The sequence below is a fragment of the Narcine bancroftii genome, chromosome 3 (assembly GCF_036971445.1).
Source record: "Narcine bancroftii isolate sNarBan1 chromosome 3, sNarBan1.hap1, whole genome shotgun sequence".
NCBI classification, from domain to species: domain Eukaryota; kingdom Metazoa; phylum Chordata; class Chondrichthyes; order Torpediniformes; family Narcinidae; genus Narcine; species Narcine bancroftii.
In genome coordinates, this window is record NC_091471.1 from 139,296,072 (window position 1) to 139,322,955 (window position 26,884).

The 26,884-nt window shown below is 36.7% G+C and overlaps 1 long non-coding RNA gene across 3 annotated transcripts in view; it reads right to left on the bottom strand.

Annotated features, from left to right (window-relative positions):
* Nucleotides 1-2,329: 2,329 nt before the first annotated feature.
* The window catches only part of LOC138756245 (uncharacterized), a 165,865-nt gene continuing 141,310 nt past the window's right edge, over nt 2,330-26,884 (bottom strand). For 2 of the 3 annotated variants that reach the window (XR_011352899.1, XR_011352900.1), the window contains 3 exons: nt 12,842-12,894; nt 6,747-6,792; nt 2,330-4,012 (listed from right to left, as the gene is read on the bottom strand). This is a non-coding gene — a long non-coding RNA (uncharacterized lncRNA). The remainder of the gene's footprint in view (nt 4,013-6,746; nt 6,793-12,841; nt 12,895-26,884) is intronic. The other variant, XR_011352901.1, reaches the window with a different exon arrangement.

The following is a 26,884-nucleotide window of genomic DNA, read 5'->3' on the forward strand; positions in this document are numbered from 1 at the left end:
TTTGGACAAAGAAGATGAACAACAAACTGTTATAGCACCCGGTATGGGTGAAAAAAAGGGAATAAAGAAGAATTAAATATACCATTGAGGATGTATTGAAGGCTTTGGATAAGAAAGAAAAACTAAAAACTTAATTATATTTTATCAGTTGTGACCCAACTGCAAGGAGCTATTGGAAGCCTGACTGATAGAGTAAAGGATGTGGAGGATAAAATGGAATATGTAATGGATAGAACAGATAAAATAGAGAATGAAATAGATGAATGGTCTGCAGAAAGAAATAAAATCTGAGAAAAAATGGGCATATTAGAAAACTTTAGAAGAAGGAATAATATCAAAATTGCTAATCTTACAGAAGGAGTGGAAGGAGCGGAATCTATATTCTTCCAGGAATGATTGCCTTTCGTTTTTGGCGAAGAAAATGTTGGAACACATATTGAGATTGAGAGGGCATATAGCCCTGTCCTATATCAAACCAAAAGCCATGTTCTGTATTGATTAAATGCTTAAGATATCAAGACAGAGAAAAAATACTCAGTGTAGCGACAAAGGGAGCAAAGGTAAGAAGTGGACCATTAGAAGCTGAGGGAGGCAAAGTATTGTTCTATCCAGATACAAATTCATCATTATTGAAATGCAGACAAGAATTCAGCCCAGTATAAAGATGCTGATGGCAGAAAGGATATAACTTTGTGCTGGGCCATCCAGCAACTTTGAAGATTATAATGCTGGGTGGTGAAAAGAGATTTTTTTTAGATCTTCAATGTGCAACTGATTTCGTGAATCACTTACCAGATCTTAAAGATTGAAATGGTGTATACATTTTAAGAAAAAGTTTTCTTTTTTTTCTTTTTTACATATTCTCTTTCATATAAAGAATGAAATGTTCTTACATTGGGAATAGTCTGGGGACTAGGGATGGTGGGGACCTGACTTCTGTCACATCATGTGTGTATGTGTGGCTCTTGCCACAGCCCGTAAAATGGAGAGGGGTAGTGTTGTACACTATAGAGGGGGCATTCTTTATTTCTATTTCCTTTATTTCGACTTTACTATTTTTTTTCTTATTTTCATTGGGATTATTGGAGATGGTGCATTTTACCCCGGAGGATAAGAATTGATCGATCTATGGAGGGAAGGCATGGGTTGAGGGGATGGGAGGGGATAAAGGACTTGATTTGAATCTCTGTGGGGATGAGTAGCAAGGATGAGTAACACAGTGAAATCTATGTTTTCTTGTTAATCATTTGAATGGAACAGTGAAAAGAAAGAGGATATTGACACATATTTAAAAAGTGGGGGCTGACCCTACCTTTTTTCAAGAAACTCACTTAATTGAAAAAGAATATCAAAAATTAAAAAGAGATTGGGTTTGTCAGCTTATTCTTTTAATTCAAACACAAGAAGAGGAGCAATTTTGATTGGGCAAAATCTTCCAATTAGAATACAGGAGGTAGTTACAGATGCTGCAGGTAGGTTTGCAATGGTACACTGTCAGATACATTCAGGAACCTGGACCCTGATGAATTTGTATGGTTCGAAAACTGATGATGAGAAATTTATTAATGAAACTTTTTTTAAAAATTGGCAGATGAATATGAAAACCTCTTAGTAGGAGGGGATTTTAATTTTTGTCTGGATCCTGTTCTAAATAAATTAACAAGGGCAGTTGTGAGAATTGAATTTAATGAATGCCTGGAGATGATCTCATACAAGGGAGAGGAACTATTCTTTCTATTCTAATAGACATGATTCCTACTCTATGATAGATTTGTTTTTGGCATCAATTCAACAACAGGGTAGGACCATGAAGGCTGAATCTGAAGCAAAACTTTTATCAGATCATTCACCTCTGGACAAACAAAAGATGGTTTACAGGTCACATTTTAATTAATTTCCATCGAGAAGATCAGACTTATGTGATTTTATATGGAGACAAATTGAGATGTTCTGTGAGACTAACTGTAATTCAACTACCAATAAATTTATTATATGGGATGCTCCTAAAGCATATTTAAGAGGGCAAATAATAAGTTATAGTTCAAGGATTAAGAACAAACACACAAGGGAGGTAGAAGAATTAGAAAAGGTGTTACTTTGTTTGGAAAGATTTATTTCAGAGATGTATAGATTACTTCAAAAACCTGCTCCCAAGTTAGGAATTCATAAATCAAGATTAAGATGGGATAAATAGACAAATAAATGATTTAAATAGATGAATAAATTAAAAATAATTGGAAACAATTATGTAAAAAAAGTATGACAAAAATTATTAATGTTAGATATACAATTGAAGTGCCAGTTAATAAAGTAGACAAAGGCGACATAGTCAAACAATAATCATGGCTTTTATTAGCAGAAACTAACAGTACAATAATGAAAGACAATGGGTGCATACACAGTTATACCTAAGGGGAGTGGCTTTAATGGTAGTGATAATACACGGCCAATGTCAGTAAAGCAAGACTAGCCAAGTGGAAGACTGACAGCTCAGCAGAGAAGGGTTAAAACCAAAGGGACAGCTGCTAGGTCAAATTTTAAAGGCAGGCAATTTACTGCAAACATAATACATTAATGAAATAAATGGCATTAAGAAATCACTAACAGCTAAAACAAGGCCAGTATCTAGCAGGGCAATCAGAATATAATGAGATGTTTATGAATACTGGAACCTCTCGGGTTGTTTATGAATATGAGTGGACTTCCTTATCGGAATAAGTGCAGGCATTGCAACCTTGGAAGCTGGTGGTACTGATACAGTTCCCTGGTCTGTAGTGTGAAAAGGCCAGACCTCAGGACCCGCTCCAGAATCACTAGCGTGAGGCAATGGGGCCTCAGCATGGCCATTTGAATACTCACTATAGGTCACAGACTGGGGTGGTGAGTCCAACTTCTCAGAATCACTCCAAGTAGGGGTGTGCAGAAGGGGTGAACTAGGCAGGGCAAGATCTCTTAGGGGTAAAGTGTCTGTGCTACCGCCTGGGAATTTAACATGGTCATAATTGTGGTTAGTGTGCAGTAGCTGAACTGGTTGAACTAGAGGGTCCTTTTTACGTGTCTGAGCATGGCTCTTCAGCAGTACGGTTTCAGGCTCAGAGAGACAGGCTGGACAGTCCATCACAGTTCCTGATTTCCTAGGAAAAGCAAACATACAATCATGACGTGTTTGATTTTTTTTGCAGTACACAGTAAAGACCGAATAGAATGTAATGTCTCAGTAAGCACCTCCTGCCACCCAAGTAACAGGGTAAATTTTCTGCCAGCTAGAAAGTGTTTCCAGTAGTGAACAGCTTCAATGATAGCCTGGGCTTCTTTTTCAATGGCAGGATGTTTAAGTTCAGATCCATGTAACGTGCAGGAGAAGAATGCCACCAATCTGCCCTTTTGATTAAGGGTTCCTGCCGAAGCACAATTTGAGCCATCAGTCTCAAAAGGGTCATTCCTTAGGGGTTCAAGCCCTCCTGGATGTTTCCCTTTCAGTTTCCATCATTTCACTGGACAGTATGGCACTTCTCAGTATTTTGGCTAGAGTGACTACACGGTCATAGGTTAGCGGCCCTGTCTCCAGCTGCCTCTGACGGATGTAACTGGAGTCGATTCTGTTGACAAAAGTATCCAGCTTCCGGGCATTGCGGTGTTGTTGCACATTGACTGCCCTGACATCATATTCATTTGCTAGTGAGTCGAGGGCCAGGGCAGAGGCAGCATCACTTTCCCTAGGTTTCTGATGTCTGGTCAGCAACTGGTGTCGATCAAACACCACATTCGTGACACTGCATAGTAAGCAGTCAGACATTCCCAGGCTATAGCCAGAGTTGTAGCTCTTTGTGTTACGACAAAAGAGTCCTCACCCAGCCGAAATTCAGATGGCCCCATTGTATCGCCTCATTGACCATGTTGTTTCGAGCCCTGTAGTAATTGAAACAAGCAATCCAGTGGTTGAAAATTTCTCTAGCCCTTGGGGCAGACTGGTTAATTATCAGCCGCTCTGGCTTGAGTGCTGCATCCATTTCTGCTAATAAAATTGAAATGCCAGTTAATGGAGTAACAAAGGTGATGTAGTCAAACAATAATCATGGCTTTTTTTAGCAGAAACTAATGGTACAATAATGAAAGACAATGGGTGTGTACACAGTTATACCCAAGGAGAGTGCCTTTAATGGTAGAGATAATACATGGCCAATGTCAGTAAAGCAAGACTAGCCAAGTGGAAGATGACAGCTCAGCAGAGACTCACCACAACTTTAGTTCAATATAATTTTTACATCAATTATATTCATCTCCTCAAAAATTAAATAAGTTCAATTTAACATTGTCTGATTTATGTATTAAATGTGGTCAGGAGGTTGGTCTTTTTTTCCATTCTACTTGGAAGTTTTCTAGGTTAAAGCCTTTCTTGTTAGAGGTTAAATTTTTTTGGAGAAAATACTAAGTTAAACTCCCATAGGATCCTATGTTCTTTTTGTTGGGTAATATTAAAATGGTTAGTATTAAATCACAATTAACTAGGTATCAAACTAATTTTTTTATGATTGGATTTAACTGTTTCTAGGAAATGGATAGCCATTACTTGGAAATCAGATATCAATTTAGGCATGGATAGGTGGCATGCTAAATTACACTCATGTATTCCACTTGAGAAAATAAGTTATAATTTATATAATAAATATCATTTTTTTCTTGAAAGTATGGAGCCCATATTTACAACATCTTGGTTTGAAGGTGTAAGAGACTCTTGAGGGCCCGTCATTCTGGTAACCCTTAACTCCACTATTATATGTATTGAATTAATAATTTTTATTGGCATTCTCCTTTTTTCTTTTATTTCTGTTTTATTTTATATTATGTAGGATTAGGTCAGTGGGGAGGGTGGAATAGGTGAGGGGGGTTGTTTTCTTTTATATATATTCTTTTTTTTAAATTTTATTTATAAATGATAATAAATCATACAATCAGAATACAAGCCAAAGCATAATATTTTATCCCATATAACCCCCCATCCCACCCCTATCCCTCCCGCCACTCCCAACCCCCATTTAAACTACCCCAAAAGAAAGAAAAAAGAAAAAGAAGAGGAGATCAACTAACATAATACCATTCAATTATTTGCCATAGATTTGGACAATACCATCAATGTATGGGAAAGAAGATATTAATAATTAAATTGCATGTATTCCATATACAGGCTCCAAGTTTTAACAAAAAAGAACAATTATTTTGTAAATTATTTGTTATTTTTTTCCAAGGGAATACAAGATCACATTTCTGCATGCCATCTTTGAATACTCAAATTAGTCTAATTTTTCCAAGTATTTGCAAGACATTTTCTAGCCACAGCTAAAGCCAATCTCAAAAAAGCAATTTGAAATTTATCTAATTTTAACTCCAAAATCATTTTTTAAATATAACCCAATAAAAATATAATTGGATAAAGTGAAATTTTAAATTTAAACATAACTTCCAAAAATTCCTTATTTTTTCTCCAAAAAATGTTTAAGCGTCTCACATAACCAATCCGAATGTAAAAACAAACCCACTTCCTTATGGCATCTAAAGCATAAATCAGAAGAGATATATTTATATTTCCTTAATTTCTCTGGAGTCATATATAATTGATGGATCAAATTATAATGAACCAATCTATACCTTACAATTACAATTTTAGTCATACTGTCCTCACATATAGTCATCCAATTATCCTGAGAAATAGATACCGCCAAATCCTTTTCCCATTTCAGTTTAGATTTATGAACATACGGTTTAAGCAATTTATTCTGTAATAAAGCATACATCTCAGGTATGCTTGCCACCATCAGTAAGTAAAAAATTAAATTTAGGCTGTCTAAGCAGCCTTAAGGTTCATCCAAAATTATCTAATAATAATGCTTTAACTTCATAATAAGAAATAAGAGTACTCGAAGATATTTCAAACTTCTCTTTCATTCTTTGGAATTAATTAAATATCCTGCTTCATAACAATCTTCTACCAGTTTAATTCCTTTCTGTTCCCACAACTTAAAAAGTTGATTATAAACCATAAAAGGAAAAAGATTATTTTGAAACAAAGGTGTTTTAGTCAAAATTTTACCTTGGGTACCTATTATTTGATTTTTTGTTCCATAATTCCATTACATTTTTTAACACAGGTAAATTATAATTACTTAATAACAGAGAAATCCATTGACAAATAAATTGATACATCCTCTTCTCACCAATCTGAGATAATGCAATATTAGCCCATGTCAAAGGTTTATCCACTTGAAACATCCAATTAATAAATTTCAACTGAGTCGATTCATAATAATTTTGGAAATTAGGAAGTTACAAACCTCCTAATACATATTTCCAAGTTAGTTTCTGTAATGATACCCTCACTATTTTATCATATCACAAAATTTTTCTCACTAAAGTATTCAAATCTTCTAAAAAAAGTTGAGAAATCCTGCATGGAATAGATTGTAAAGGATATTGAATTTGGGGAAAGATATTCATTTTGATACAATTAACCAATCCTATCAACATTATAGGTAAATCCTTCCACCGGTTCAAATCATACTTAATTTTGGACAATAAAGGTAAGTAATAATTCAAATAAATGATTATAATTACCATCAATTATAATACCTGAATATTTAATCGAATTAGACATTTAAACTCTGCAACCAGTCTACAAAGCAAAAAATCCATTTCAGCTAAAGGCATAATTTCACTCTTTTACCAATTAATTTTATATCCCGATACCTCACCATACTGCTCCAATCGTTTATGCAAGTTCCCCAAGGATTGCAAAAGCTGTGTTAAATATACCAAAAGATCATTAGTAAACAAATTTATCTTATATTCATCAGATTTCATCTTAATACCTTTAATAGTACTGACCAATAGTAATGACGAATGCAAATTAAACTGATGACAAAGGGCAGCCGTCTAGTCGATCTAGATAACATAAAATATAAAGACACCTGTCCATTTGCCACCACCCTAGCAGTAGGATTTATATATAAAGCCTTAATCCAACCAATAAAAAAAGCCCGAAATTAAACTTTTCCAAAACTTTAAACAAAAAACTCAATTTCTACTCTATCAAAGGCCTTTTCTGCATCAAGACAAATTATCATTGTTTAGTCAGATTGATCCCAAGAAATATTAACTAAAGAAATCAACTTAACAACATTATCTGCTGAGTAACAATTCTTAATAAAACCCGATTGATCTACATGAATCAAATCAGGTAATAATTTGGCTAATCTATTAGCCAGAACTTTGGCAACAATTTTAGAATCCACATTTAACAAAGAAATAGGTCTATCAGATCCTGCCTTAAAGGGATCCCTATCCTTCTTAAGAATAATGGTAATAATTGCTTTTGAAAAAGAATCCGGAAATGATCCAGTCTTTACCGCTTTGTCCAGGACCTCCATCAATAAAGGAATTAATAAATCCTGAAATTCCTTATAAAATTCTTCATCTCCTAGAGACTTGCCAATAGACCAAAGTGCTTCCATCAATTCTTTGTTAGTAAGGGAAGTATCTAATTCCTTAATAGCCATATCCTTAAAAGAAGGTAAAGTTAAACCCAATAAAAATATTTCAATTTTGACTTCATTTTCCAATACGTCAGCGTATACATTTCTCACAAAAAAACATATGAAACTCATCATTAATTTCTTGAGATTTATACGTAATGTCGAGCCATGCCTAATAGCATTTACTGTTCTAGAAGCTTGTTCTGTTTTAACTGCCATGCTAATACTTTATGAGCTCTCTCTCCCAATTCATAATATCGCTGTTTAGTTATCTATTATAATTTCTCAAACTTATACATATGTAACGAATTATACCGTAATTACAAATTAATTAAATGTATTTTCTTAACTTCCATAGAGTTCCATTGTAAATCTTTTACCAAAATTTCTATCTCCTTTTCCAATTTGCTAATCTCCGCCATTTATTATTTCTTAATTTTAACAGACTTATGATAAGATTATGGTAGGAGGTGACTTTAATTGCTGTTTAGACGCATTATTAGATAAATCTCCTAAATTGGTAATTAGAACTAAAATGGCTAAATAGCTAATGGTGCTAATGAAAGATATGCATTTAGTAGATATATGAAGAAGAGCCAGCTCTTCAGCGCTTGACGTCCTGCTTTGCGGAAACTGCCAAAATGTTTGGCCTGGAAGTCAGCCTGAAGAAAACTGAGGTCCTCCATCAGCCAGCTCCCCACCATGACTACCAGCCCCCCCACATCTCCATCGGGCACACAAAACTCAAAACGGTCAACCAGTTTACCTATCTCGGCTGCACCATTTCATCAGATGCAAGGATCGACAATGAGATAGACAACAGACTCGCCAAGGCAAATAGCGCCTTTGGAAGACTACACAAAAGAGTCTGGAAAAACAACCAACTGAAAAACCTCACAAAGATAAGCGTATACAGAGCCGTTGTCATACCCACACTCCTGTTCGGCTCCGAATCATGGGTCCTCTACCGGCACCACCTACGGCTCCTACAACGCTTCCACCAGCGTTGTCTCCGCTCCATCCTCAACATCCATTGGAGCGCTCACACCCCTAACGTCGAGGTACTCGAGATGGCAGAGGTCGACAGCATCGAGTCCACGCTGCTGAAGATCCAGCTGCGCTGGATGGGTCACGTCTCCAGAATGGAGGACCATCGCCTTCCCAAGATCGTATTATATGGCGAGCTCTCCACTGGCCACCGTGACAGAGGTGCACCAAAGAAAAGGTACAAGGACTGCCTAAAGAAATCTCTTGGTGCCTGCCACATTGACCACCGCCAGTGGGCTGATAACGCCTCAAACCGTGCATCTTGGCGCCTCACAGTTTGGCGGGCAGCAGCCTCCTTTGAAGAAGACCGCAGAGCCCACCTCACTGACAAAAGGCAAAGGAGGAAAAACCCAACACCCAACCCCAACCAACCAATTTTCCCTTGCAACCACTGCAATCGTGTCTGCCTGTCCCGCATCGGACTGGTCAGCCACAAACGAGCCTGCAGCTGACGTGGACTTTTTACCCCCTCCATAAATCTTCGTCCGCGAAGCCAAGCCAAAGAAGAAGATATATGAAGGAAATTAATCCTAACAATAAAGATTTTTCATTTTATTCATTTTGCCATGATTCTTATTCTAGAATAAATTTGTTTTTAGTATCAGAACAATTAAAAGGGTGAGTTTTTAAGACTGAATATATGTCTAGGATTTTGTATGACCATTCCTTGTTATTAATTACCTGAAGATCATGAAATTTACAAGGGATCAAACACAACTTTAAAAAAAAATAAATACAGGATCAGTTGGCAGTAAATTTGTTTTATGGGATGCTTTGAAAGCTTATTTATGAGGATATTCTTTGGCTTGGCTTCGCGGACGAAGATTTATGGAAGGGGTAAAAGTCCACGTCAGCTGCAGGCTCGTTTGTGGCTGACAAGTCCGATGCGGGACAGGCAGACACGGTTGCAGCGGCTGCAGGGGAAAATTGGTTGGTTGGGGTTGGGTGTTGGGTTTTTCCTCCTTTGCCTTTTGTCAGTGAGGTGGGCTCTGCGGCCTTCTTCAAAGGAGGTTGCTGCCCGCCAAACTGTGAGGTGCCAAGATGCACGGTTTGAGGCGATATCAGCCCACTGGCTGTGGTCAATGTGGCAGGCACCAAGAGATTTCTTTAGGCAGTCCTTGTACCTTTTCTTTGGTGCACCTCTGTCACGGTGGCCAGAGGAGAGCTCGCCATATAACACGATCTTGGGAAGGCGATGGTCCTCCATTCTGGAGACGTGACCCATCCAGCGCAGCTGGATCTTCAGCAGCGTGGACTCGATGTTGTCGACCTCTGCCATCTCGAGTACTTCGACGTTAGGGATGAAAGCGCTCCAATGGATGTTGAGGATGGAGCGGAGACAACGCTGGTGGAAGCGTTCTAGGAGCCGTAGGTGATGCCGGTAGAGGACCCATGATTCGGAGCCGAACAGGAGTGTGGGTATGACAACGGCTCTGTATACGCTTATCTTTGTGAGGTTTTTCAGTTGGTTGTTTTTCCAGACTCTTTTGTGTAGTCTTCCAAAGGCACTATTTGCCTTGGCGAGTCTGTTGTCTATCTCATTGTCGATCCTTGCATCTGATGAAATGGTGCAGCCGAGATAGGTAAACTGGTTGACCGTTTTGAGTTTTGTGTGCCCGATGGAGATGTGAGGGTGCTGGTAGTCATGGTGGGGAGCTGGAGTTGGTGTTCTCGCACCAACCCTCTTTTCAATCTTCTTCAGCATGATGTTGAACCAAGCCATGAAAGACCCCAACAATGAAGACGCTGTTTACATCCGGTACCGCACGGATGGCAGTCTCTTCAATCTGAGGCGCCTGCAAGCTCACACCAAGACACAAGAGAAACTTGTCCGTGAACTACTCTTTGCAGACGATGCCGCTTTAGTTGCCCATTCAGAGCCAGCTCTTCAGCGCTTGACGTCCTGCTTTGCGGAAACTGCCAAAATGTTTGGTCTGGAAGTCAGCCTGAAGAAAACTGAGGTCCTCCATCAGCCAGCTCCCCACCATGACTACCATGAGGATATATATATATATATATATATATATATTCTTCATATATAGTTCTATTCAATATATATGTATGAATGTGGTATCAAAATTATTAAATAAAATGCAATATTCTTTGGCTTGGCTTCGCGGACGAAGATTTATGGAGGGGGTAAAAGTCCATGTCAGCTGCAGGCTCGTTTGTGGCTGACAAGTCTGATGCGGGACAGGCAGACACAGTTGCAGTGGCTGCAGGGTAAAATTGGTTGGTTGGGGTTGGGTGTTGGGTTTTTCCTCCTTTGCCTTTTGTCAGTGAGGTGGGCTCTGCGGTCTTCTTCAAAGGAGGTTGCTGCCCGCCAAACTGTGAGGCGCCAAGATGCACGGTTTGAGGCGATATCAGGAACTAAACAAAGGTACTATGAGCAAGGGGAAAGTGACCACAAGTTACTTTTATGGCAGTTGAAAACAGAACAGGACTCAAGAGCAATCAATGCAGTCAAAACAGATACAAACAGGACTTCTGACAAACCGGTAGAAATTAATGAGCTTTTAGACAATTTTATTCTAAATTTTATCACTCAGAATCTCAAGGAGATATAAATAAAATTGAAAGGTTCTTCTCTCAGTTGGAACTTCAAAATTTAGATTTAGAAGATCAGGATGGATTCAATGCCCCCTTCACTCAGATGGAGATAGGGGAGGCATTGAGTTCATTGCAGGTCAGCAAGTCTCCAGGGGTGGATGGGTTCCCTGCTGAATTTTATAAAGAATTTAAGGATCTTTTGATACCCCTCTTTAAGGACGTGTTAGATCAGGCAGCTGAGACACATACTCTCCCAGAATAATTTTCAACGGCAAGAATTATAGTGAAACCCAAAAACATCTAGGGACCCACTGTCATCTTATAAACCTATTTTATTAATGAATGTGGATTATAAAATAATTGCCAACGCCTTGGCAAACAGATTGGTCATTTTTTTGCTGACATTAATAAATATGGATTTGTGCAAAAGAGACAGTCTGCTCATAATGTAAGCAGGCTGCTTAGTATAATAAATGTAGCCCAAATGAGAGGTGATTTAAGCATAGCTGTGGCCCTGGATGCAGAAAAGCCATTTGATTGACTGGAATGGGATTTTTTATTTAAAGTACTGGAAAGATTTAGATTAGGGGCATTTTTTTAAATAAATTGGATTAAGGCATTATATTATGAACATAAAATCAAAGTTATAACTAATGGACAAATTTGTCCAAAATTCCATTTAACTAGACAATGACATCCATTAACTCTGTCTCTATTTATCTTGGCTGAAACAATTCGACAAGATCCAGACATTAACAGATTCAGGGTTAACCAGGAGCAATATAAGATTAATTTATTTGCAGATGATATATTGATATATTTGATAGAACCAGAAATTTCATACTGAAATTGTACTCAAAACTGAAAAGTATGGGAAAGTTTCGGGTTATAAAATAAAATGGATAAAAGTGAAATTATGTCACTTATGGGTGGGGAAATCTAGTCAATGTCAAAGAAATACTCAATTTAAATGGGATAAAATATTTAGGAATTAAAACAGATAATAATTTACAGAAATTAAATAATCTCCCCTTGCTTAAAAAGGTTGAAGAAGATTTGAACAGTGGATAGCTCTGCCAATAATGCTAGTTGGTAGAGGCAATTGTGTAAAAATGAATATATTTACAAGAGAACAATATTGCCCATACCATTGCCTCAGGGTTTTTTTTTCAGGAACTAAATGCACATGTCAGAAAATTTATTTGAAAAGAAAAAATGACTAGAATCTTCACAAAAAAATTAACATGGAAATATGAGCTGGGAGGTTTACAACTCCCAAACTTAAAAAAATATTATTGGGCAGTCCAGACGCAAATTTTTACCTCCCTATTCGAGGGAGGAGATATCTTCATTGGTGAAAATAGAATTGCATAAAGTGGAAGAGAAGATAGCAGAGGATTTTATCTATAAATGGGTCTCAGAATTAATATCTGGTGAGATAAAAGCCTCCTTGTTAAAACATATAATTAATATTGAGAGCAAAATAAATTGTCAGATGGGGACTAAGTGGGGGGGGGTGTCGCTATCTCCAAAAACACCCCTGACTCAGAATAGGTTTATACCCTTAACAATGGGTAATACCTGGTACCAAAAAGGCATCAGGTTTTTCAAGGATTGTTATGAGCAGGGGCAACTTATGTCATTTGAACAATTAAAAAACAAGTATGGTATTGTGAACAATACAATATTCTACTATTTTCAGTTAAGAGCATACTTACAGGATAAACTGAGCCCAACAATGACTCTATCAAAGTGCAGTGATGTGAGGACTCTGATTTGAAAGAGAAACAGAAAGAAATTTACCTCAGCAATGTATTTATTATTTCAAATAGGAAACCCTAAACAGGGGGACGTGTCTGGATAGAGATTGGAATCAGACTTAAATATAAGTATTGGTGATCAAAGCTGGTCCAATTTATGTTGGGACTGTATGACAAATACAATAAGTTTAAGGTACAGATTGGTGCAATATAATTTTTGCACCAATTATATCTCTTGCCGCAATAAATAAATAAATTAAAATCAACCATTTCAGATCAATGTGAGGAGATAGGAACTTTTTTTTACATTCAATTTGGGTATGTTCCAATCTGGGGAAACTCTTAGAGCAAATTACAGGAATTCAAGTTTCACATAACCCAGAACGATTCTTACTGGGGAATATTCCTGGAGTAAGATCTAAAATGAGGTTATCCCAACATCAAACACTATTTGTCAAGATCACATTGGCAGTGGCCATAAAATGTATAGCGGTTACTTGGAAGCCTGATTCACATAGTTGCATAGTTGTGTTCCCCTTAAGGAGATTACCTATAACCTAAGAAATAAGTATAACATGTTCTTAAAAATATAGCAGCAATATCTACAAAATGTAGGTGTAAATTTTTAATTGTACCCCATCTCACCCACATGACCTGGAATTGTACTGGCGAATGTGAACACAGTTTGCAAAAGAGGAGTACATAATCACATCTGGCCATAGAAATCTGAAGTGCACAAAAAAGGCTCCATCGCTGTTGGTCTTATTGCTGCATCCTCATCTCAGAACTGGCGGGATGTCTTGAAAGAATGACCCATTTTAAAGAAGAATATGAAGATAAGCTTTATACTGGAGAATGGAAATAAACCACAGATCTATAGATCTGTTCACTGAAGTGCATCCAATGATTGCGCCACAATGACATTTTTGCTCCTTGTTATCACATGTGTTCCACCTCTGAAGAAACCCAAGGCTGCCAGCTGAATTGAGTACTCATCCCTAATTTTGTTCCAAGTTGATAAATGCAGTTGCACACTGAAAAATCTGCTGTACTTTAGAATTGATTTGGTAAGAGTTTTGAGAGTGAAATACTTGGGTAAACTTGAGTTAATATCCAATTCATTTCCTTCCTTCTGATTTGTGATTATACTATTTGCATGGTTCCAAATATCAATGTTAGTCTTTCTTTGTGCTCCTGTGGGCAATGTAAATCCACTCAGCCTCCATATGTTTACAACAGGTGGGGATTAAAAAACATCTAGCTGTACAAGAGTCTGACCCAGGTAATTAATAAATGACAGCAAACCAGAAGTTATTTCACTGCAATGACCTACCTTTACTTGAGTTGAGAGATTACAGTAATGTAAATTAATGGGATACACTACAAGCTTCATACTCTCTATATATTGAGTTGAACTCGGCATACACACAGATGTTTTGATGCTCAATCCACTAACAATACAGTACTGTACTCTTTTGTTAATTGGCATGTTCATTCCTTTCCAACTACAGTTTCAGAACCAGAGAGCAATCTGCCAATATTTTTCAGCAAGAATCTAGGTCATCGCTTCCATAGCTGAAGAGCTGTCCTATTAACATAAATCTCTGCTCTAAGTTCTGTTTGAAGAAACATACAAAATTCAGGAGGAACTCAGCAGGTCAGGCAGCATCCAAGGAAGGTAAAAGATAGTCAGTGCTTCAGTCCAAAATCCTTAATCAGGGATTGATTTCGTTTTGGACAGAAATTTTGACTATATTTTGTCTTCCATGGGTGTTGCATGATCTGCTGAGTTCCAGCATTTACGTGCTTCTCATTTTTTCAGCATCTGTAATCTCTCTTGTTTACCTCTAATGTTTTCTGCTAGCTCCTTCTTCACTGATTTAATACACTTATTTACAAGGTCTTACAGCTAAAGTAGGAGCCATTGACTTCATCTGGTGCTTCTGTTGTGGCCTCATCTTCATCAGAGAGAGACTGGACAAAGACTGGGAGATCATTTTGCTGAGCACCTTCTGTCTGTCCTCTGTAATAACAGTGACCACCCAGTGGACAACGATTTTAATTCTACATACCATTCACACACAGACGTGTCTATCATGGACTCATGCATTGCCAAACCCATAATGCGCGTCGAAAGAACCAAAGACTTGTTGATCCAAACCAAGACTTTTATTAACTAAAAGACTGGAGCATATCACAAGTAGGTCGACCAGTCCAGAATGACCTGGTCTGGCTAGGAGCAATCCTTTAAGTCCTGCCAGTAGGTGTGGCTACACTCTCAGCCAATCACAGTCATCCTACAGTACCATCTGTACATATATACATATACACATTGGTGATAGAATCTGTACTATCACAAAACCAAGGCTACCCAGAAATTTTGCGGTCAGGCAATTTCGTTATTTTTTTGGAAGGGCGGCAATTCAAGGTCTTCACTGATCACAAGCCATTGACCTTCCACTTCCATAAGGTATTGGACCCATGATCTGCCCAGCAGCAGAGACACTTATCCTACTTGTCCGAATTTACCATGGATATATTAGGAGGAATACCTAACATTCTGTCTGGTACTCTCAGACAGCATTAACATTGACTTTGCCAGTTTCCATTAAACCCCTCCTCAAAGTTGCTCTTTTTCCCTTTCCCTCGGTTTCCCTTCCTCCAATTTCCCATTCCCTTCTGTCACCTCTCCATTTAGAGAGCAACTCCTTCCCCATCATTTCGCGGCATTTTCTTGTCTTCCCTCCTACCCATATCTATCTCTAACTTCTTACCTCTTAGCCTGTACATCCACCTTCTCTCCTCCTCCAACTTTTTTATTCACACATAAGCCTGCTTTTGGCTCATAGATTCATGAAAGGCTCAGGCCCAAAACATTGGTTACCCTGCACTTCCTGCAGATGCTGCTTGACCTGCTGAGTTACTCCAACATTTTTGTGTATTGCACTGTAATCACAGTGTCTGCAGACTTACCTATTTCACAGCTAAAGTTCTTGCTGTCCCTTCCCATCTCCTATTCCCTCCATCTCTCCCTTAACCACAGCCTGCAAATTCTGCATGTTAAGTTCCTTGTTTCACTGAACATCAATGCATGAAAAATCAGCTCAAACTTTCATCTTGTCAGTATAAACCTCTCAATTTTCTCAGTATAATTAAATCAATCTGAGACCAGCAATTATGTTATACCTTATGTAATAAAATACATCAGTTAAGTCTGGTTGCTTTTTGGCACACAACTGAATTAGCTGTTTCTCACTTTATCCAGCCACACACCACCCCCTCCCCCCCGCCTCCATGATTGTAGTATGATCATAGTTACAGTGATGTAAAATATTTTCAGAGTGTAAAATAAGGATGGATATCTGAGCAGGAGATTGATGTAGCTATTAACTCTTTGGAGTCTGGTAAGGTTCCTGGTTCTGATGGCTTTCCTGTGGAGTTTTATAAAATATTCTCCCATTTACTGATACCTCATTTGGATTTGGTCTTTACTTAATTCTTAGTTTGTGGGAAGTTGCCAGAAATTTTTTATAAAGCCTCAATTTCTCTTATTGCTAAAAAGAATACAGACTATATTAGACTGTCCCTCCTGCAGACCAATTTCCCTTCTAAATACTGTTCAAGATTTTAGGTTGTAGGTTAGCAAACCACATCTCTTGATCGCTTTCTTGCTGTTTCTTAAGCTCAAGAGACAGTACTATTCTTTAAGTTTCAAAGCTGATTACTGATTTGAACAGAATTTTTCTGAAGTTGTGTTCTCATTTGTATTGTTTGTCTGTTGTTCACATATTTCTGTAACTCCTGCATAATCCATAAGAAAGGTCACAAAACTTCCTTTACAGTAAATGCACTTGGCAAGAAAAACATAAAGCCTTAACTAACTAATTGCTGCAAGATTACTGTGATTTCCTAACATTTTTGCAACTTTTAGTCTGAAGAACAATTCATTTTGAGATTGTCTCATACCTGTGAGTCACTTGTTCTATAATGGCTGCACCATTGATTCATGAGCTTCAGGGCTCAGAGAAAAACTATTCTGAAGTAACAAATAAACCTGCCTCAGTTCCAGGAAGGCAATCACTCTAGACTAGGCCTCCAGGAATTTACAATGTCAGTTTTAATATTATGGTAAATGTGGCCAACTGCTCGGTGGTGATAGGATGGTTAGTGTAGAGCACAGCACTATTACAGCACCAGTGATTAAGGTTTGAATCTGCCATTGTTTGTATGGAGTTTTGTACGTTCTCCCCATGACCTGTGTGGATTTTCCCCAGGTGCTCTGGTTTCTTCCCACCCTTCAAAGTGTTTGGGGTTGGTAAGTTGCAATTGGGTTGCATGGTTTCTTGGGCTGGTTTCATTAAATTTTTAAAATAAAAATAAAAATTACAGTAAGATTGTGGTTTCAAGACTGAGTAAGTAATTTGAATCAAGTCCTTTGATCCAGATAATCTAAGTATACATTCCAGCACATAAATTTGAGAAATGGATCAGTATGGATTACTGTGAAGTTATCTATCAATATTCCATCAGCTGATTCAACTGTTCAAAGTGAGCATTGAGCTCATAGTAGAAGGATGTGAATGAATGATGATGAGTTTATTGCCTTATACCAAAGCACAATGCAGAGATGTATACCTTGCTGCAGTTATATAGGTATGTATAATAGATAAATATTATACATATGATAGATAAATATTCCGTTTCTCATTTAGTACCAAAATTGTAATGTTACAATAGTATGGACAAATCTTTGGTGCTTCTGAACTGGTGCTGTAGTGGAAGAGGCTTAATCAGAGCTTGATAGTGGTTGAAAAAAAAGATCTCAAAACAAGAGGTGCTGGAACCTAGTTCTTGAACCAAAAAGACTCTATGAGAGTGTGACCATGGTGAAGGGGATCCTTTATGATGTTGGCTGCTGTGGAAGGTCACTGTAAATCCTTGTGTTTGGAAGAGTATTAGTTCAGTGGGTTCACAGAGAGATGAGTCTGGACACAAGTTTTACAATCATAGCTAACTTAAATGAGCACACAGGAGACAAACAGAGGAGAATGTCAAACGATACTCAATTTCTATATTACTAAACAATTATGTGGACATTCTTTTTCATATATTTGTATTAATTTGAAAGAGAGTAATATTGCATGTCATATATAGTATAGAAAATAATTATCAATCTTAATGTATTAACAGAATATGAATCATAAGCTAATTATATGGTGGAATATATACATTAATGATAATAAGGAAAAAGCTAATTAGAGGAGTTTCATATTTTATTATTAGAATATAGTTCTGATATCAATATAAAGTAATCTCTTCTCTGCATTAAGAAAAAGAAAGAGGAAAAACAAGAATGAGAAAGAAAAAGGAGAAAAAAAGAAGCCCTCCCCACCCATATTAATCCTACCTCAACCATTAAACACAGTCAAGAGCAAATTAAAATAAAAGGGAAAATAAGCCAGGTAACGAGCAATTAGCACACAGAGCACTCAAACCTATATCATTAAATTGTGATAGCAATCCACGAATGGGCCCCATAATTTCCAAACCAATGCATGATGTCACCAATCAATAAACATTCTACATCATTAGAGGAGTGATCGAGTATTCAACTACAATCTCAGGGATGTAACTGTATTAATCTCAGAGACACAGCTGAGGTGACTGCAATCATTTAGAAACCAGTTATCTGGCTAAATGTGTAATAGTGTTCAAATGTGGTTCAGAAGAGATTGTGATGTATCGATGTAAGAAGGTACAAATCAGTCATGAGATCTAGAACTAACAAGATCATCATGAGTATAAATGACTCAAGCACCACTTGTTGGTTTGCCTTGATGTACGACTAAACTTATTTTGAAGTTCAGTGGTCTGTAGATATTGAATTCAGAGTTTACAAGTAATCCAACATAATTCCTTCTCTGGGTTCACTCTCAGGAAGACTGATCTTTGCTGGTAATTTCATAGTTCCAATAACATTTTTTTCAAAAATATAATAAACAAAACCAAAGACTTGATGAGATCATTTCAAAACATAGTCGGAAAAAATGTTCTTCAATAAGTGACAATTGATGGATTTATTCATCAAACCTTTACCTTTTTCCATGACCCCACATTCTTTTTTTTCTAGAAAATAATAGCTAAATCATGTTAGATGCTGTTTAGAATGATCTAAGAATAGTCTCTACTAATGGTATTATAAATTGGATATTGCAATTACATGCTTAAACAAATACTATTGCTCTTTTCTAGGAAAAATACACCCTCTTCAATAAATTATCTGCTATGTTACTTGTGACATTGGGTAATGAAGGAAAAAAACTGCTTGGCATTGTGAGACTATACATGATCAGCTGATAATTTATGTCTCTTAAAATTTTTTAAAATTTAAATTTAGACATACTGCACAGTAACAGGTCATTGTGGCCCACAAGTCCATCCCCCCATTCCACTCAATTAACCTACAACCCCCAATATGTTTTGAACGGTGGAGGAAACCAGACCACCCAGGGAAAATCCATGCAGACACGGGAAGAACGTACAAACTCGTTACAGACAGAGTTGGATTCGAACCCTAATCCTGATCGGTAATTGATACGCCAACTATGAAATCCATGTCTTATTGAAGGAGGCACAAAATAATGGTGAACTGGTGCATTCCTCCATTGCAATTGCTTTTGAAAAAGGAATATAATGAATTGCAAATAGAGTCTGTGATATTTATACACCCTCAATATTTTAGTTGAACTAATTTAAGTATAATAGAGGCTAGAAACCTTTGGCTCTTAAATTGTATAACAGCTAGGTGAACAGTGAGTGAACTTATAAAAATTTTGAAAAAAACTTTAGTGGGTAGCTAACTGTTCAGGATGACTTTGATGGGCATGTTTCTGTGTATAATGCAGCTGTGATAAATATCTTTAAGAAGTAATGGAATTGGAACCAGTTTGAAAATAATTGTAAGGAACACTGCTCAAAAGGTTTGGAATAGAAGAATAACAATGGTGAAACAGCAATGGGAGCAGGCATATGGCTCACAGAAAATGACTTGAGATGATAACCAACCTGAATGTAGCAACAGATCGACTGAATTTGCAAACGAAAGATCACTTTGTGCGTTTATGTTTCAGAAGTACAGTGATTGTACTAGGTTACTCTGTGGTTTTATTTACTATATTTATAGCTACTAAAAAAAGATGAGAAGTACAGAAAATTGCAGACCATCTTGTTAAAGAACATGCAATGAACACCACTGTTCTGAGTACAAAATATGGAGAATTTAATTTAAACACCAGTTTTATGTACATATGTTTCTTTCCAAGCTTTAACTATAGCTTAGAAGGACCTCTAGAAACTTGGTTCTCATTCTGCACCTCACCTCTTTTTCCATGATTACAAATCAGAAAAATCAACTATTACTTTTCTACAATACTATTAGCATCATTTTATGTATTCATTGGTAAAATGGTGAAGTTCAATGACTTATATCCATAGACTAGACAGCTTGGATTTTTGCTCCTCAGCAAAGATAAAAGCCAGATATGTGCTTATCTGGGGAATTTTGCTTTTATGCTTTCGTCAATAGCTAACAAATTGGGGAGAAAATAATTTCAAAACACATCTGACCAGCTCTGAATTTTCTAACTCAAATTTTCACCACTTTTAGAGCCCTCATAATGTTTGGGATGGGGGGGGAGGGTGGCGTGGTGTGATGGCACAGGGAGAAGACGTGGAGAGACACCTCCCCCTGGCAGAACTCTTAAAAACACGACTTTAAAGTTTTTAAAATTTTTTCAAAAAATGTTGAAGACATTGCTGATATATTCTGAAAGCAATTTATGAGAAAACCACAAGCTGTTAAAAAATTAGCTATCAAGTACAGAAGAATTTGGGCTTATCTTCGAACTGGTGATTCCAGAGTCAATTCCACCTCCTCTAAGACTGCAATGGCAGTCCCTTGGTTCATTCGACTCTGGAGCTAGCCAGCACCCAACGTCATCCTCCTCCGGACCAGGAGGAGCAACCGCACATGCGCGAAACTTCAATTGTGGCCCAGGCTCCGGTGGGTCCTGACTTCTCTCAGCCCAGTGATCCTGGGCTGACAGGAGGAGGGTCCAAACTTGCAGTTGTGCTGAAATGCCTTCAGCATCAACAGAGGAAACAGAAGGAGGTATTGGAGGACTGGAAGATGAGGAAGTTTATCAAGGTATGGAGGAGGAAGAAACCGTCATATACAAGGGTAGGCCCATAGCTAAACAGGTTTTAACAAAGTTTAAATCTGACCCTCACTATTCAGATACAACTTCACAAATTAATATATCTAAATAGATATAAAATTTGGCAATTCAGATGGGCCAAGATATTTCATTTATGAAGGAACAACTGGTTGACATGAAGACGGAAATATCTTCTATTAAGTTGGATGTGGCAGTGTCTGAAAAAGGTAGATAAAGTGCAAGATAAATTTAAGAAGATTGAAGAGGATTTTCATGATTATGTGGAACAATATAAAGAAAAATGGGTCAGATAGTGGATTCATTTTCTGGTTGGGAAATTCAGAGAAGTGATTTATTGGAAAAAATTGACGTGTTGGAGAATCAAAGTTGAAGGAATAATGTTAAAATTGTTGGTCTCCCGGAAGATTTTGAAGATCCGGATCCGGTTCAATTTTTTAAGAAGTGGATTCCTGAAGTTTTGACGAAAGAATATTTTCCGAATGGTTTGGAATTGGATAGAGCTCATAGAGTAATAAGAAGGAAACTTCTTCCAAGTCAAGCTCCACGTTCTATTCTGATTAGATGTTTATTCTATCAAGAAAGAGAATTGATTTTAAGAGTTGCTATTCAAAATGCGAGAAGTAATCAAGTCCCCTTGATAGTTAAAAATAATAGTCTTTTTTATGGCGATTTGAGTCAAGCTATTATTAAACATCGTAAAGAATTTAATTCACCTAAAGCTGTTTTGTGGAAAAAAGGATATAAATTTGCTTTCCAAAAGATTTTATGGAGAATTTTTATCTCAGTTCTTTAGTGACAATGCTGAAGCTCTAACATTTGGTAATTCTCTATCAGATAATAAACAGGGGAAAAGTCAAGAAAGGATTCCCCAACAGCTTGTTCTAGTTTGGAATAGGAAGAATGGAAGGCGAGAGAAGGAATCTCAGCAGTTGATTGATATTCTTATTAATAGTGATTATGATCAAGTTAATAGAGATTTGGAGGAAGCATTTCATACTTGAAATGATTTATTCATTATTATTTTTTGTTCTGTTTGGGGTAGGTGGTTTGGCTACTAATCCTTCTGAAGTCGTTGACCACTTTGTGGCATTGCTCACTCCTGTATAATTGAGAGGGTAATACAGTTTTTTCTTTTGTTTGTGTTTTCTTTTAATATATTGGTTTTCTTTCTTTTCTTTTTTAATTCAAGAGATCTTTTGGTCCTTTTTGTGTGACTGTCATGGGGAGGAGCTTACCATGTGTGGTGAGGTGGTTTTTAAAATGTTTTGTTATGATGGCTAATTTAAATTTTGCTACTTTTAATGTTAATGAGCTTAATAATCCAATTAAGAGAAAAAGCATGTTGGCGTACATTAAAAATTGATGTTGGTTTTTTAATAGAGGCACATTGGATTGAGAAGTAACATCAGAAATTAAAAAAAAGATTGGGTTTGACAAGTTATAGCATCTTTGTTTAATTCAAAAGCAAGTGGAGCAGCTATTTTTATTAATAAAAAGTTATCTTTTAAATTGGAATCAGTTATTAAGTCAGTTGGTATACTTTTAGAAACATAGAAACATAGAAGATAGGAGCAGGAGTAGGTCATTCGACCCTTCAGCCTGCTCCGCTATTCAACGAGATCATGGCTGATCTTAAAGTTCAGTACCCCATCCCCGTCTTCTCTCCGTAACCTTTAATACCCTTATACTGAAGAAATATATCTAATTCCCTCTTAAATATATTTAATGAACCTGCCTCTACTGCCCTCTGTAGCAATGAATTCCACAGATTCACCACCCTCTGGGTAAAGAAATTCCTCCTCATCTCGGTCCTAAATGGTTTGCCTATTATCCTCAAACCATGGCCCCGCGTTCTGGATTTTCCCATCATTGGAAACATCCCATCTGCATCCATTCTGACCAGTCCTGCCAGAATTTTATATGTCTCTATGAGATCCCCTCTCAATCTTCTAAACTCCAGCGAGTACAATCCCAATTTGCGCAATCTTTCCTCATAAGTCATTCCTGCCATTCCAGGTATCACCCTGGTGAATCGCCTCTGCACTCCCTCCATTGCAAGAACATCCTTCCTCAGATAAGGCGACCAAAACTGCACACAAATACTCCAGGTGTGGTCTCACCAAGGCTCTGTACAGCTGCAGTAAGGTATCCTTATTCCTATACTCAAACCCTCTTGATATGAAGGCCAACATATCATTTGCCTTTTTAACCGGCTGCTGTACCTGCATGCTTGCCTTCAGAGACTGATGTACAAGTACCCCTAGGTCTCTCTGCACTTCCCCATCTCTTAATCTATTGCCATTCAAATAGTAATCTGCCCTCCGGTTTGTATTACCAAAGTGGACAACCTCACATTTATCCACATTGTAGTGCATTTGCCATGTATCTGCCCAGTCCCTCAATTTATCCAAATCACACTGGAGCTTCCTGACCCCCTCTTCCATGCACACAACCCCTCCTAGCTTAGTGTCATCTGCAAATTTGGAGATATTACATCCAATCCCCTCATCCAGATCATTAATATAAATTGTGAACAGCTGGGGTCCCAGTACAGATCCCTGTGGCACCCCACTGGTCACCGCCTGCCACTCAGAAAATAAGCCATTTATCCCAACTCTCTGTCTTCTACCTGCCAGCCAGTTCTCAATCCACAATCCCATGTTTGCCCCCAATCCCATGAGCCTTGATTTTGGAAGCCAGTCGTTTATGCGGGACCTTATTGAAGGCCTTTTGGAAGTCCAGGTATACCACATCCACTGGCTCTCCCCCATCTATTTTACCTGTCACCATCTCAAAGAATTCCAATAGATTTGTCAACCATGATTTACCTTTTGTAAATCCATGTTGACTCCGTCCGATCCCTTCTCTGCTAGTCATATGCTCCGCTATTGCATCCTTAATAATGGATTCCATCATTTTGCCCACTACTGATGTAAGGCTCACCGGCCTATAATTCCCCACTTTTTCTCTACCCTCCTTTTTAAATAGTGGGGTAACATTAGCTACCCTCCAATCCATGGGTACTGATCCTGAGTCTATTGAGTTCTGCAAAATAATTCTTAAAGCATCTGCTATCTGAATGGCCACTTCCTTAAGTACCCTAGGATGTAGATTATCAGGCCCTTGGGATTCATCTGCCTTCAATCCCATCAATTTCCCCAAGACCATGTCCTTAGAGATACTGATTTCTTTCAGTTCCTCCCTTGCATTAGTCTCTATGTTTCCCAACATCCTTGGGAGGTTATTTGTATCCTCTCTTGTAAAAACAGAACTAAAGTATGAATTTAATTGGTCTGCCATTTCCTTATTCCCCATTATATATTCCCCTGATTCCGACTGCAAGGGACCTACTCTCGATTTCACCAATCTTTTCCTCTTGATATATTTATAAAAGCTTTTGCAGTCGGTTTTTATATTTGCCGCAAGCTTACTTTCGTAATTTATTTTTGCTCTCTTGATTAATCCCTTTGTCCTCCTTTAGTGCATCTTGAACTGCTCCCAGTCTTCAGTTTTGATTGTTAATTGTAAAACTTTTTCTGAGTGTTGGACATTGATGATTATTTGTGCTTCTAATATAGATGTTGAGGAATTTATGCCTGGATTCTTTTCTTAATTTAAATCAAGCATATGGAAAAATTATAGTAGGAGGTGATTTTAATTGTTGTTCCATTATTAGATAAATCTCCATAATCAGTAGTTACGACTAAAATGTCTGAACAATTAATGGTGTTAATGAAAGATGTGAATTTAGTAGATATATAGAGAAGGTTAAATCCTAAAGAGAAGGATTTTTCATTTTATTTATTTTGACATGATTCTTATTCCAGAATAAATTTATTTTTTAGTATCAGCACAATTACAAGGCCAGGTATTGAAGGTTGAATATAAGAGTTGGATTTTGTCTGATCATTCTTTGTTATCCATAACATGTACTGGATTGGAAAGAATTGATAATGTTTATCATTGGAGATTTAATTCTTTATTGTTGAAAAATGTTGAATTTTGTAATTTTATAAGGGATCAAATATAGTTTTTTTTAAAATAAATATGCATTTAGTTGATAGTAAATTTGTTTTATGGGATGCTTTAAAAGCTTATTTGAGTGGACAAATTATTAGTTTTACTGCTAAAATTAAGAAACAACATGTAGCTGAAATATGTAGATTGGAGGAGGAGATAAAGATTTTAGAAAAGGATTTACAGAGAAATTCAATGGAAATTAAGAAAATAAGTTTAGGTAATATGATATAATTCATTACAAACATAAATTTGAGAAATTATTACAGAAAACTAGACAAAGGTATTATGAATTAGGGGAAAGAGCTCATAAAATATTCGCTTGACAGTTAAAAATGGGACAAGTTTCTGGAACAATAAATGCTATTAGATATGATTCAATAATTACATACAATCCTCAGGAAATCAATGATGTGTTTAATAAATCTTAAGAAAAATTGTATACTTCTGAAGTATTGGAAGATGAAGCAAAATCTGATAATTTTAAAATCTAATTTGGATTTACCTTTTTTGAGTGATAAGGATATTAAGGATTTAGATGCTTCTTTTACTGCTAAAGAAATAATAGATGCATTTCGATATTTGCCTAGTGGAAAGTCTCCATAGGATGATGACTTTACTTCTGAGTTTTATAAGGAATTTCAGGATTCATTAATCTCTTTATTGATGGATGTATTGAAGCAGGTGACAGAGGTTCATTCTTTTTCTGATTCTTTTTATAAAGCAATTATTACAATTTTTCTTAAGAAAAATAAGGATCCATTGAAAGCAGTGTCTTATAGACCTATTTCTTTATTAAATGTTGATTATAAAATTGTGGAGAAGGTTCTGGCTAATAGGTTAGCTAAATATTAACCAAATTTAGTTCATTTGGATCAGGCAAGTTTTATTAAAAATTATTATTTGGCAGATAATATTGTGAAGTTGATTTCTTTAATTAATGTTTATTGGGAAGAATCTAAACTACCAATGGTAGTTCATTGAAAGCAGAAAAGGCCTTTGATAGAGTGGAAATATTTTATTTAAAGTTTTGGAGAAATTTAAATTTGGCCCCTTTTTTAATGGTTGGATTAAGGCTTTATATAGAAGTCCTACTGCTAGAGTCTTGACAAATGGACAGTTATCTTCACCTTTTTTGTTGATCAAATCGACTAGGCAAGGCTGCTCTTTGTCACCAGCTCTATTTGCATTAGTTATTGAAAATTAGGCTCAGGTGATTAGACAAGATAGTCATATTAAAGGTATTAAGGTGAAATCTGATGAATTTAAAATTAATTTGTTTGCAGATGACATTTTTATATATTTAACAGAACCTCAGAGTACTTTGAGGAATTTACATGATAGATTGGAACAGTATGTTGAGGTATCAGGTTATAAAATTAATTGGGAAAAGAGTGAGATTATGCCTTTAGCTGAAATGGATTATTATTTGTGTAGGCATATTGTGAAATTTAAATGGCCTGATCAGATTAAATATTTAGGTGTTAAGGTGGATTGTAATTATAATCATTTATATGAATTGAATTATTTGCCTTTATTGTCTAAAATTAAATATGATTTGAATCAATGGGAAAATTTACCTATTACATTAATAGGGCATTTTAATTGTATTAAAATTATTTTTTTAAATTAATTATTTTTTTCAGTCTATTCCTTGTAAGATACCTCAATTTTTTAAAGGGATTTAAATTCTTTGGTGAGGAAATTTCTTTGGAAAGATAAAATGGTCTTCTGTGGACAGTAGTCA